The sequence below is a fragment of the Oncorhynchus nerka genome, linkage group LG13 (genome assembly GCF_034236695.1).
Source record: "Oncorhynchus nerka isolate Pitt River linkage group LG13, Oner_Uvic_2.0, whole genome shotgun sequence".
NCBI classification, from domain to species: domain Eukaryota; kingdom Metazoa; phylum Chordata; class Actinopteri; order Salmoniformes; family Salmonidae; genus Oncorhynchus; species Oncorhynchus nerka.
The window spans coordinates 90,243,175-90,255,046 of NC_088408.1; the positions used below are offsets into that span (position 1 = coordinate 90,243,175).

Below are 11,872 nucleotides of genomic sequence, written 5' to 3' on the forward strand. Positions count from 1 at the left end.
ACTCTGTACCGGTGCCCCCACATTGACTGTGTACCGGTGCCCCCGCACATTGACTCTGTACCGGTGCCCCCGCACATTGACTGTGTACCGGTGCCCCGCACATCGACTGTGTGCCGGTGCCCCCGCACATCGACTGTGTACCGGTGCCCCCGCACATTGACTCTGTACCGGTGCCCCCGCACATTGACTCTGTACCGGTGCCCCAGCACATTGACTGTGTACCGGTGCCCCCGCACATTGACTCTGCCGGTGCCCCGCACATTGACTCTGTACCGGTGCCCCGCACATTGACTCTGTACCGGTGCCCCGCACATCGACTGTGTACCGGTGCCCCCGCACATTGACTCTGTACCGGTGCCCCGCACATCGATACCGGTGCCCCCGCACATTGACTCTGTACCGGTGCCCCCTGTATATAGCCTCCACATTGACTCTGTACCGGTGCCCCCTCACATTGACTCTGTACCGGTGCCCCCCTGTATATAGCCTCCACATTGACTCTGTACCGGTGCCCCCTGTATATAGCCTCCACATTGACTCTGTACCGGTGCCCCCACACATTGACTCTGTACCGGTGCCCCAGCACATTGACTCTGTACCGGTGCCCCCACACATTGACTCTGTACCGGTGCCCCACACATTGACTCTGTACCGTGCCCCAGCACATTGACTCTGTACCGGTGCCCCCCGCACATTGACTCTGTACCGGTGCCCCCGCACATTGACTCTGTACCGGTGCCCCCGCACATCGACTGTGTACCGGTGCCCCCGCACATTGACTCTGTACCGGTGCCCCCGCACATCGACTGTGTACCGGTGCCCCCGCACATCGACTGTGTACCGGTGCCCCCGCACATCGACTGTGTACCGGTGCCCCCGCACATCGACTGTGTACCGGTGCCCCCGCACATCGACTGTGTACCGGTGCCCCCGCACATCGACTGTGTACCGGTGCCCCCGCACATTGACTCTGTACCGGTGCCCCCGCACATTGACTCTGTACCGGTGCCCCAGCACATCGACTGTGTACCGGTGCCCCCGCACATTGACTCTGTACCGGTGCCCCCGCACATTGACTCTGTACCGGTGCCCCGCACATTGACTCTGTACCGGTGCCCCCGCACATTGACTCTGTACCGGTGCCCCTGCACATTGACTCTGTACCGGTGCCCCCGCACATTGACTCTGTACCGGTGCCCCCGCACATTGACTCTGTACCGGTGCCCCCGCACATTGACTCTGTACCGGTGCCCCCGCACATTGACTCTGTACCGGTGCCCCCTGTATATAGCCTCCACATTGACTCTGTACCGGTGCCCCCGCACATTGACTCTGTACCGGTGCCCCCTGTATATAGCCTCCACATTGACTCTGTACCGGTGCCCCCTGTATATAGCCTCCACATTGACTCTGTACCGGTGCCCCCTGTATATAGCCTCCACATTGACTCTGTACCGGTGCCCCCGCACATTGACTCTGTACCGGTGCCCCAGCACATTGACTCTGTACCGGTGCCCCCGCACATTGACTCTGTACCGGTGCCCCCGCACATTGACTCTGTACCGGTGCCCCCGCACATTGACTCTGTACCGGTGCCCCCGCACATTGACTCTGTACCGGTGCCCCAGCACATTGACTCTGTACCGGTGCCCCCGCACATTGACTCTGTACCGGTGCCCCGCACATTGACTCTGTACCGGTGCCCCTGTATATAGCCTCCACATTGACTCTGTACCGGTGCCCCCTCACATTGACTCTGTACCGGTGCCCCCCTGTATATAGCCTCCACATTGACTCTGTACCGGTGCCCCCTGTATATAGCCTCCACATTGACTCTGTACCGGTGCCCCCACACATTGACTCTGTACCGGTGCCCCAGCACATTGACTCTGTACCGGTGCCCCCACACATTGACTCTGTACCGGTGCCCCCACACATTGACTCTGTACCGGTGCCCCCACACATTGACTCTGTACCGGTGCCCCCACACATTGACTCTGTACCGGTGCCCCCCACATTGACTCTGTACCGGTGCCCCACACATTGACTCTGTACCGGTGCCCCCACACATTGACTCTGTACCGGTGCCTCCACATTGACTCTGTACCGGTGCCCCAGCACATTGACTCTGTACCGGTGCCCCAGCACATTGACTCTGTACCGGTACCTCCGCACATCGACTCTGTACCGGTGCCCCAGCACATTGACTCTGTACCGGTGCCCCCACACATTGACTCTGTACCGGTGCCCCCACACATTGACTCTGTACCGGTGCCCCCACACATTGACTCTGTACCGGTGCCCCACACATTGACTCTGTACCGGTGCCCCCGCACATTGACTCTGTACCGGTGCCTCAGCACATTGACTCTGTACCGGTGCCCCAGCACATTGACTCTGTACCGGTGCCCCAGCACATTGACTCTGTACCGGTGCCCCAGCACATTGACTCTGTACCGGTGCCCCAGCACATTGACTCTGTACCGGTGCCCCCACACATTGACTCTGTACCGGTGCCCCAGCACATTGACTCTGTACCGGTGCCCCAGCACATTGACTCTGTACCGGTGCCCCAGCACATTGACTCTGTACCGGTGCCCCAGCACATTGACTCTGTACCGGTGCCCCAGCACATTGACTCTGTACCTCGCTGTTGTTATTTTACTGCTGCTGTTTAATTATTTGTCATTTTCATTTTTTACTTTCAATTTTTTACTAAAGACTTATTTCTCTTAAAACTTCTTAAAGCATTGTTGGTTGTTGGTTAAGGGCTTGTAAGCAAGCATTTCACCTGTTCATGTGACAAATAAAATTTGATTTTGATTCGATTTTGATTTTTTTATTTTTTTTTATTTGACCTTTATTTAACCAGGTAGGCTAGTTGAGAACAAGTTCTCATTTGCAACTGCGACCTGGCCAAGATAAAGCATAGCAGTGTGAACAGACAACAACACAGAGTTACACATGGAGTAAACAATTAACAAGTCAATAACACAGTAGAAAGAAAAAAAGGGGGGAGTCTATATACAATGTGTGCAAAAGGCATGAGGTAGGCGAATAATTACAATTTTGCAGATTAACACTGGAGTGAAAATTATCAGATGGTCATGTACAGGTAGAGATATTGGTGTGCAAAAGAGCAGAAAAGTAAATAAATAAAAACAGTATGGGGATGAGGTAGGTGAAAATGGGTGGGCTATTTACCAATAGACTATGTACAGCTGCAGCGATCGGTTAGCTGCTCAGATAGCTGATGTTTGAAGTTGGTGAGGGAGATAAAAGTCTCCAACTTCAGCGATTTTTGCAATTCGTTCCAGTCACAGGCAGCAGAGTACTGGAACGAAAGGCGGCCGAATGAGGTGTTGGCTTTAGGGATGATCAATGAGATACACCTGCTGGAGCGCGTGCTACGGATGGGTGTTGCCATCGTGACCAGTGAACTGAGATAAGGCGGAGCTTTACCTAGCATGGACTTGTAGATGACCTGGAGCCAGTGGGTCTGGCGACGAATATGTAGCGAGGGCCAGCCGACTAGAGCATACAAGTCGCAGTGGTGGGTGGTATAAGGTGCTTTAGTGACAAAGCGGATGGCACTGTGATAGACTGCATCCAGTTTGCTGAGTAGAGTGTTGGAAGCCATTTTGTAGATGACATCGCCGAAGTCGAGGATCGGTAGGATAGTCAGTTTTACTAGGGTAAGCTTGGCGGCGTGAGTGAAGGAGGCTTTGTTGCGGAATAGAAAGCCGACTCTTGATTTGATTTTCGATTGGAGATGTTTGATATGAGTCTGGAAGGAGAGTTTGCAGTCTAGCCAGACACCTAGGTACTTATAGATGTCCACATATTCAAGGTCGGAACCATCCAGGGTGGTGATGCTAGTCGGGCATGCGGGTGCAGGCAGCGATCGGTTGAAAAGCATGCATTTGGTTTTACTAGCGTTTAAGAGCAGTTGGAGGCCACGGAAGGAGTGTTGTATGGCATTGAAGCTCGTTTGGAGGTTAGATAGCACAGTGTCCAATGACGGGCCGAAAGTATATAGAATGGTGTCGTCTGCGTAGAGGTGGATCAGGGAATCACCCGCAGCAAGAGCAACATCATTGATATATACAGAGAAAAGAGTCGGCCCGAGAATTGAACCCTGTGGCACCCCCATAGAGACTGCCAGAGGACCGGACAGCATGCCCTCCGATTTGACACACTGAACTCTGTCTGCAAAGTAATTGGTGAACCAGGCAAGGCAGTCATCCGAAAAACCGAGGCTACTGAGTCTGCCGATAAGAATATGGTGATTGACAGAGTCGAAGGCCTTGGCAAGGTCGATGAAGACGGCTGCACAGTACTGTCTTTTATCGATGGCGGTTATGATATCGTTTAGTACCTTGAGTGTGGCTGAGGTGCACCCGTGACCGGCTCGGAAACCAGATTGCACAGCGGAGAAGGTACGGTGGGAGTCGAGATGGTCAGTGACCTGTTTGTTGACTTGGCTTTCGAAGACCTTAGATAGGCAGGGCAGGATGGATATAGGTCTGTAGCAGTTTGGGTCCAGGGTGTCTCCCCCTTTGAAGAGGGGGATGACTGCGGCAGCTTTCCAATCCTTGGGGATCTCGGACGATATGAAAGAGAGGTTGAACATGCTGGTAATAGGGGTTGCGACAATGGCGGCGGATAGTTTCAGAAATAGAGGGTCCAGATTGTCAAGCCCAGCTGATTTGTACGGGTCCAGGTTTTGGAGCTCTTTCAGAACATCTGCTATCTGGATTTGGGTAAAGGAGAACCTGGAGAGGCTTGGGCGAGGAGCTGCGGGGGGGGGGGCGGAGCTGTTGGCCGAGGTTGGAGAAGCCAGGCGGAAGGCATGGCCAGCCGTTGAGAAATGCTTATTGAAGTTTTCGATAATCATGGATTTATCGGTGGTGACCGTGTTACCTAGCCTCAGTGCAGTGGGCAGCTGGGAGGACATTCTCCATGGACTTCACAGTGTCCCAGAACTTTTTGGAGTTGGAGCTACAGGATGCAAACTTCTGCCTGAAGAAGCTGGCCTTAGCTTTCCTGACTGACTGCGTGTATTGGTTCCTGACTTCCCTGAACAGTTGCATATCACGGGGACTCTTCGATGCTATTGCAGTCCGCCACAGGATGTTTTTGTGCTGGTCGAGGGCAGTCAGGTCTGGAGTGAACCAAGGGCTGTATCTGTTCTTGGTTCTGCATTTTTTGAACGGAGCATGCTTATCTAAAATGGAGAGGAAGTTGCTTTTAAAGAATGACCAGGCATCCTCAACTGACGGGATGAGGTCAATGTCCTTCCAGGATACCCGGGCCAGGTCGATTAGGAAGGCCTGCTCACAGAAGTGTTTTAGGGAGTGTTTGACAGTGATGAGGGGTGGTCGTTTGACTGCGGCTCCGTAGCGAGTACAGGCAATGAGGCAGTGGTCGCTGAGATCCTGGTTGAAGACAGCGGAGGTGTATTTGGAGGGCCAGTTGGTCAGGATGACGTCTATGAGGGTGCCCTTGTTTACAGAGTTAGGGTTGTATCTGGTGGGTTCCTTGATGATTTGTGTGAGATTGAGGGCATCTAGCTTAGATTGTAGGACTGCCGGGGTGTTAAGCATATCCCAGTTTAGGTCACCTAACAGAACAAACTCTGAAGCTAGATGGGGGGCGATCAATTCACAAATGGTGTCCAGGGCACAGCTGGGAGCTGAGGGGGGTCGGTAGCAGGCGGCAACAGTGAGAGACTTATTTCTGGAGAGAGTAATTTTCAAAATTGGTAGTTCGAACTGTTTGGGTATGGACCTGGAAAGTATGACATTACTTTGCAGGCTATCTCTGCAGTAGACTGCAACTCCTCCCCCTTTGGCAGTTCTATCTTGACGGAAGATGTTATAGTTGGGTATGGAAATCTCTGAATTTTTGGTGGCCTTCCTGAGCCAGGATTCAGACACAGCAAGGACATCAGGGTTAGCAGTGTGCTAAAGCAGTGAGTAAAACAAACTTAGGGAGGAGGCTTCTGATGTTGACATGCATGAAACCAAGGCTTTTTCGATCACAGAAGTCAACAAATGAGGGTGCCAGGGGACATGCAGGGCCTGGGTTTACCTCCACATCACCCGCGGAACAGAGAAGGAGTAGTATGAGGGTGCGGCTAAAGGCTATCAAAACTGGTCGCCTAGAGCGTTGGGGACAGAGAATAAGAGGAGCAGGTTTCTGGGCATGGTAGAATATATTCAGGGCATAATGCGCAGACAGGGGTATGGTGGGGTGCGGGTGCAGCGGAGGTAAGCCCAGGCACTGGGTGATGATGAGAGAGGTTGTATCTCTGGACATGCTGGTTGTAATGGGTGAGGTCACCGCATGTGTGGGAGGTGGGACAAAGGAGTTATCAGGGGTATGAGGAGTGGAACTAGGGGGTCCATTGTGAACTAAAACAATGATAACTAACCTGAACAACAGTATACAAGGCATATCGACATTTGAGAGAGACATACAGCGAGGCATACAGTAGTCACAGGTGTTGAATTGGGAAAGCTAGCTAAAACAGTAGGTTTGACAACAACAGCTAATCAGCTGGCACGACAACAGCAGGTAAAATGGCGTTGACTAGGCAATGGGGCCAACAGATAAAACAAACAAGCAGAATGGAGTACCGTGATTAATGGACAGTCCAGCGTGCATCAGCTATGTGGTCAAGAGATCAGTGTCCAGGGGGCAGCGGTGGATGGGGCAGGGAAGCTGGACTGCCGAGTGTTATCCAGGTTAAAAAAAACAAACAATGACTAAATAGCTTGTAGCTAGTTAGCTTCTGGAGGTTCTTGAGTGTGTTCTAAAAAATTAAAAATAATAGCGATTCCATATCACATTGGGTGAGGCAGGTTTCCGGAAGGTATAAACAAATTAAAATCAAAAAGAGATAGAAAGTAAATATGGGTGTTTGGGACGCGGCGATGCAGACGGTTAGCAGGCCTGTGCTAGCAAGCTAACAGTTTGTAGATAGCTAGATAGCTAGTTGTGAAGATCCAGCTGAAAAATGTTCCATTTGCGGTGGGAATCCGGGGAAGAAATCGGTGGATGAAAAAAAAAAAATAGGTCCGTTATGCTCTGGTTAGAGTCGCGTTGTTCGAACTGGCGAGAGCTTTCCGGGCTGAAGGTTAGCTGATGACCGGTTAGCTGAAGACCGCTAGCATGGCTAGTGGTTTGCTGGCTAGCTTCAGTTGAGCTTCAGTTGAGGGGTTCCGGTTCCAAGTAAATATAAATATAAATACTTTAGGAAAAATAGCTACATTGGGTGAGGCGGGTTGCAGGAGAGTAATTGGAAGCTTAGGTTTAGCAAAAAGTTTTTAAGGAGATAAGCGAAGAAAAATATGTAAAAAAACGAAAGAGATATATACAGAGACACGACACGAAAGGACTTACTGCTACGCCATCTTGGAATATCAATTTAACAATTTAACCAGGATATCAGAACAATGCAGTCACACATAACATACAGTATATAGTGTCCAGAGGCGGAGCCAGTGTATAAAAGTCCTGGTTGTAGATTGTGTACGTGGGTCAGTAGGAAGGGTAAGAGCAAGACAGGATGTCATAGGGAACGGCCGATGTTGTAACCAGATGACTCTACGTAGTGAGAACTGCAGATGGGCAGAACATGGGCCTGGGAGGAAGAGTCTTCAGAGAAGTCCTAGTGGCAGATCACTTCCCTGTGTCTAATGTGGACGGAGAGAATGAGGTGAGTTAAACAACAGACACTACTCTCTGTCCCCTGTGTCGTGTGGACAGAGAGAATGAGGTGAGTTAAACAACAGACACTACTCTGTGTCTAATGTGGACGGAGAGAATGAGGTGAGTTAAACAACAGACACTACTCTCTGTCCCCTGTGTCGTGTGGACAGAGAGAATGAGGTGAGTTAAACAACAGACACTACTCTCTGTCCCCTGTGTCTAATGTGGACGGAGAGAATGAGGTGAGTTAAACAACAGACACTACTCTCTGTCCCCTGTGTCGTGTGGACAGAGAGAATGAGGTGAGTTAAACAACAGACACTACTCTCTGTCCCCTGTGTCGTGTGGACAGAGAGAATGAGGTGAGTTAAACAACAGACACTACTCTCTGTCCCCTGTGTCGTGTGGACAGAGAGAATGAGGTGAGTTAAACAACAGACACTACCCTCTGTCCCCTGTGTCGTGTGGACAGAGAGAATGAGGTGAGTTAAACAACAGACACTACTCTCTGTCCCCTGTGTCACTACTCTCTGTCCCCTGTCGTCGTGGACAGAGAATGTGGACAGAGAGAGAATGAGGTGAGTTAAACAACAGACACTACTGTCCCCTCTGTCCCCAGAGAGAATGTGTCTAATGTGGACTAATGTGGACAGAGAGAATGAGGTGAGTTAAACAACAGACACTACTCTCTGTCCCCTGTGTCGTGTGGTGAGAAGAGGTGAGAACAGACTCTCTGTCCCCTGTGAGTTGGAAAAAATGAGACACTACTCTGTCCCCTGTCCCCTGTGTCTAATGTGGACGGAGAGAATGAGGTGAGTTAAACAACAGACACTATTCTCTGTCCCCTGTGTCGTGTGGACAGAGAGAATGAGGTGAGTTAAACAACAGACACTACTCTCTGTCCCCTGTGTCGTGTGGACAGAGAGAATGAGGTGAGTTAAACAACAGACACTACTCTCTGTCCCCTGTGTGTGGACGGAGAGAATGAGGTGTGGACAGAGAGAATGAGGTGAGTTAAACAACAGACACTACTCTCTGTCCCCTGTGTCTAATGTGGACGGAGAGAATGAGGTGAGTTAAACAACAGACACTACTCTCTGTCCCCTGTGTCGTGTGGACAGAGAGAATGAGGTGAGTTAAACAACAGACACCTACTCTCTGTCCCCTGTGTCGTGTGGACAGAGAGAATGAGCCAATGCTCTCTGCATAATGTTCTCTGTAGATCAGAGTAGAGGTACGCTAAGCCCAAAGCTTATAAGTATGAGAAGTATTTTCTTGTGCAAGGATCTGTATTGGGATAGGACAGCCTGAGGAAGTACTTAGAACCGGGGTATGCCATGTTTATGAATAGCATTAGCATCAAACAGCCTTCAGGGTTTAGAGTGTTAGCGGGAGTCAGTGTTAGAGGGATGAGGGAGGGTCTGTGTGTTATCAGTCACCTGCAGTAGGCTGTGAGGTCGTCATCTGTGATGCAGGCCCCTCGTGGAGACTTTTGTCTGGGAGGTTGGTGGTCATCAGGGAGCTAGTGTTGAACCGGACGTGTCTGACTGGGTGCCTGAAAATAGACAGGAAGGAGAAACAACAAACACCATTTTTTACAATTAAATATTTTTTATATATTTTTTTTTAAACATATTTTTCACACAAACCCAAACATACACAAACACTCACAAACCCAAACACTCACAAACCCAAATACACACAAACCCAAACACTCACAAACCCAAACACACACAAACCCAAACACTCACAAACCCAAACACACACAAACCCAAACACAAACAAACCCAAACACACACAAACCCAAACACATTCACTAAGGAGCTGAGAATTGATCAATCAATACTGATGCACCTGTTGGTTTTCTGCCAATGTCAGCCTGATAGGTCAATGTTGCATATTGCTGAATATTTTTTAAATGCGTACAAGTGACAGGAACCGCAAGACACATAAATGAGGATATGAATAAGTGCAGAACAGCACATGTCAGTACTCTACCTGCCTTTAGTGATATAAACAAATAGATGTATCAACAGATGCACACTAAACAACCAAGAGAAAGAACTCTCTTGTCCCACCTTCCACAGGTTGGCTCCCATCCTCATCTCCCAGAAGCAGACCAATCCCTCGCCTCAGCCGCTCACAATCTTACAATCGTCTGCCTGCACGGAGGTCACGCCCATGTGGTGGTAAAACACCCTCACCCTGAAACGGAACACACAGAGAGGAAGTTGTAATTTCATATTTACTAGATTACCAGAGCAACAGTGGTGTCTCAAAACAATTAATTACAGAGGGAACTAACAGAGAAGCAGTGAGACATGATCAGAGAAGATACACACCAACAAAGACAGGTAGAAACAGCAAGAGCAGGTGGCATGAGAGGTTTTCATCTGCTTCTGCCCTCATATAAACCAAAATGTCATTACTATAGCCACCAATAACACGAATTCACTCAAAGCTACAGGTATTTTAGGTGTTCTGAACTGATTAAACATGATCTCTGTCCCAAATCCCACCCTATTCCCTATATAGTGCACTTCTTTTCACCGGGGCTCTGGTCAAAAGAAGTGCACTATATAGGGAATAGGGAGCCATTTTGGGCCGCGTTATGGCAGTGCTGTAGCATTAATAAAACTAAGAGGAAGTTTCTTGGGTCTGGTTTGACGAGCCACACATGCCCCATGGACCTCAGCTCCATCTGTTCATCACCGCTTCAGTTTATTGGGTCCCCAGCAACAGCCAGAGGATGAGTCCATGCTAAAAGCTTTCCAAAAGTTCATACACCAAATCTAATTTATTTGGGGGTGAACAGATTAAATTTCCGCTTCAAGAAATTAAACGAATCAGGGTTGCATAGCTAAATGGGCATTAGTATTGTAACTAAGACGTATGGCGAGACATGGGTGTGTCCCAACAGGCACCCTATTCCCTACCTAGTACACTACTTTTGTCCAGAGCCCTATATGGGCCCTGGTCAAAAGTAGTGCACTATATAGGGAATAAGGTGCCATTTAAGATGCATCCATGGTCGTGGCTGCTGAGTGATGTTGTTTCAGGGGATTAAAAGTTACTGGCAGTCTTTTTGAACTGTGCCCCTGTCTTCCCTAAGCTGCCAGTGAACACACTACTACACATTCATCATTCCCATCCTTGTTTTCTACTAGAAAACACAGCAAAGTGAGAGTGAGCCTGCACACACCAGATTGGGATTACATCATCGTACCGTGGACACTCAAATACTGGAACATGTTATGTTAACAGTTGAGGTCAATAAAGGTATGTTGAAAACTAGACTAACTATTTGATGTTTTAACACATAGTGCAGAGTCACAGACTGCCATGAAACAGAAAGCCTACTAGAGGAGACATTGCAGACAGGCTATTTTTCTACTGGCACAGGACCACTGGGCACGACCTTGGCTCTCTCTCCCTCTCCCCATCTGGCCTGGGCAGTTATGAACAGGCAGTATTCCAGACAGCCCCGGTCTAATCAAGACCCTCATTTGCTCCATGGAAACTGCAGAAAAAGAGTGAGAGAGCAACCAATTTGGAGAGGAGGAGGAGGAGGAAGACGTGCATTAGACCCTGGCCCTTGGCCACCCTAATGGACAGCCAGAACAGACTCCAGCCCCCCACAGCCAGAACAGACTCCAGCCCCTGGCCCCACACAGCCAGAACAGCCTCCAGCCCCCCACAGCCAGAACAGACTCCAGCCCCCCACAGCCAGAACAGACTCTAGCCCCTGGCCCCACACAGCCAGAACAGCCTCCATCCCCCCACAGCCAGAACAGCCTCCAGCCCCCACAGCCAGAACAGACTCCAGCCCCTGGCCCCACACAGCCGGAACAGCCTCCAGCCCCCACAGCCAGAACAGACTCCAGCCCCCACAGCCAGAACAGACTCTAGCCCCTGGCCCCACACAGCCAGAACAGCCTCCAGCCCCCACAGCCAGAACAGACTCCAGCTCCCTAGCCCCTCTCAGCCAGAACCGACTCCAGCCACCAGCCCCCACAGCCAGAACAGACTCCAGCCCCTAGACCCCCACAGCCAAAACAGACTCCGGCCCCCAGCCCCACACAGCCAGAACAGACTGCAGCCCCCAGCCCCCACAGCCAGAACAGACTCCAGCCCCCACAGCCAGAACCGACTCCAT

General features: G+C 50.4%; 1 long non-coding RNA gene across 1 annotated transcript; it reads right to left on the minus strand.

Annotated features, from left to right (window-relative positions):
* Positions 1-4,849: 4,849 nt before the first annotated feature.
* Positions 4,850-9,917, minus strand: LOC115140337 (uncharacterized). The gene is made up of 3 exons (XR_003865224.2): positions 9,795-9,917; positions 9,156-9,271; positions 4,850-7,700 (listed from the first exon to the last, which is right to left on the minus strand). It is a non-coding gene; the product is annotated as an uncharacterized LOC115140337 (long non-coding RNA).
* Positions 9,918-11,872: the final 1,955 nt, after the last annotated feature.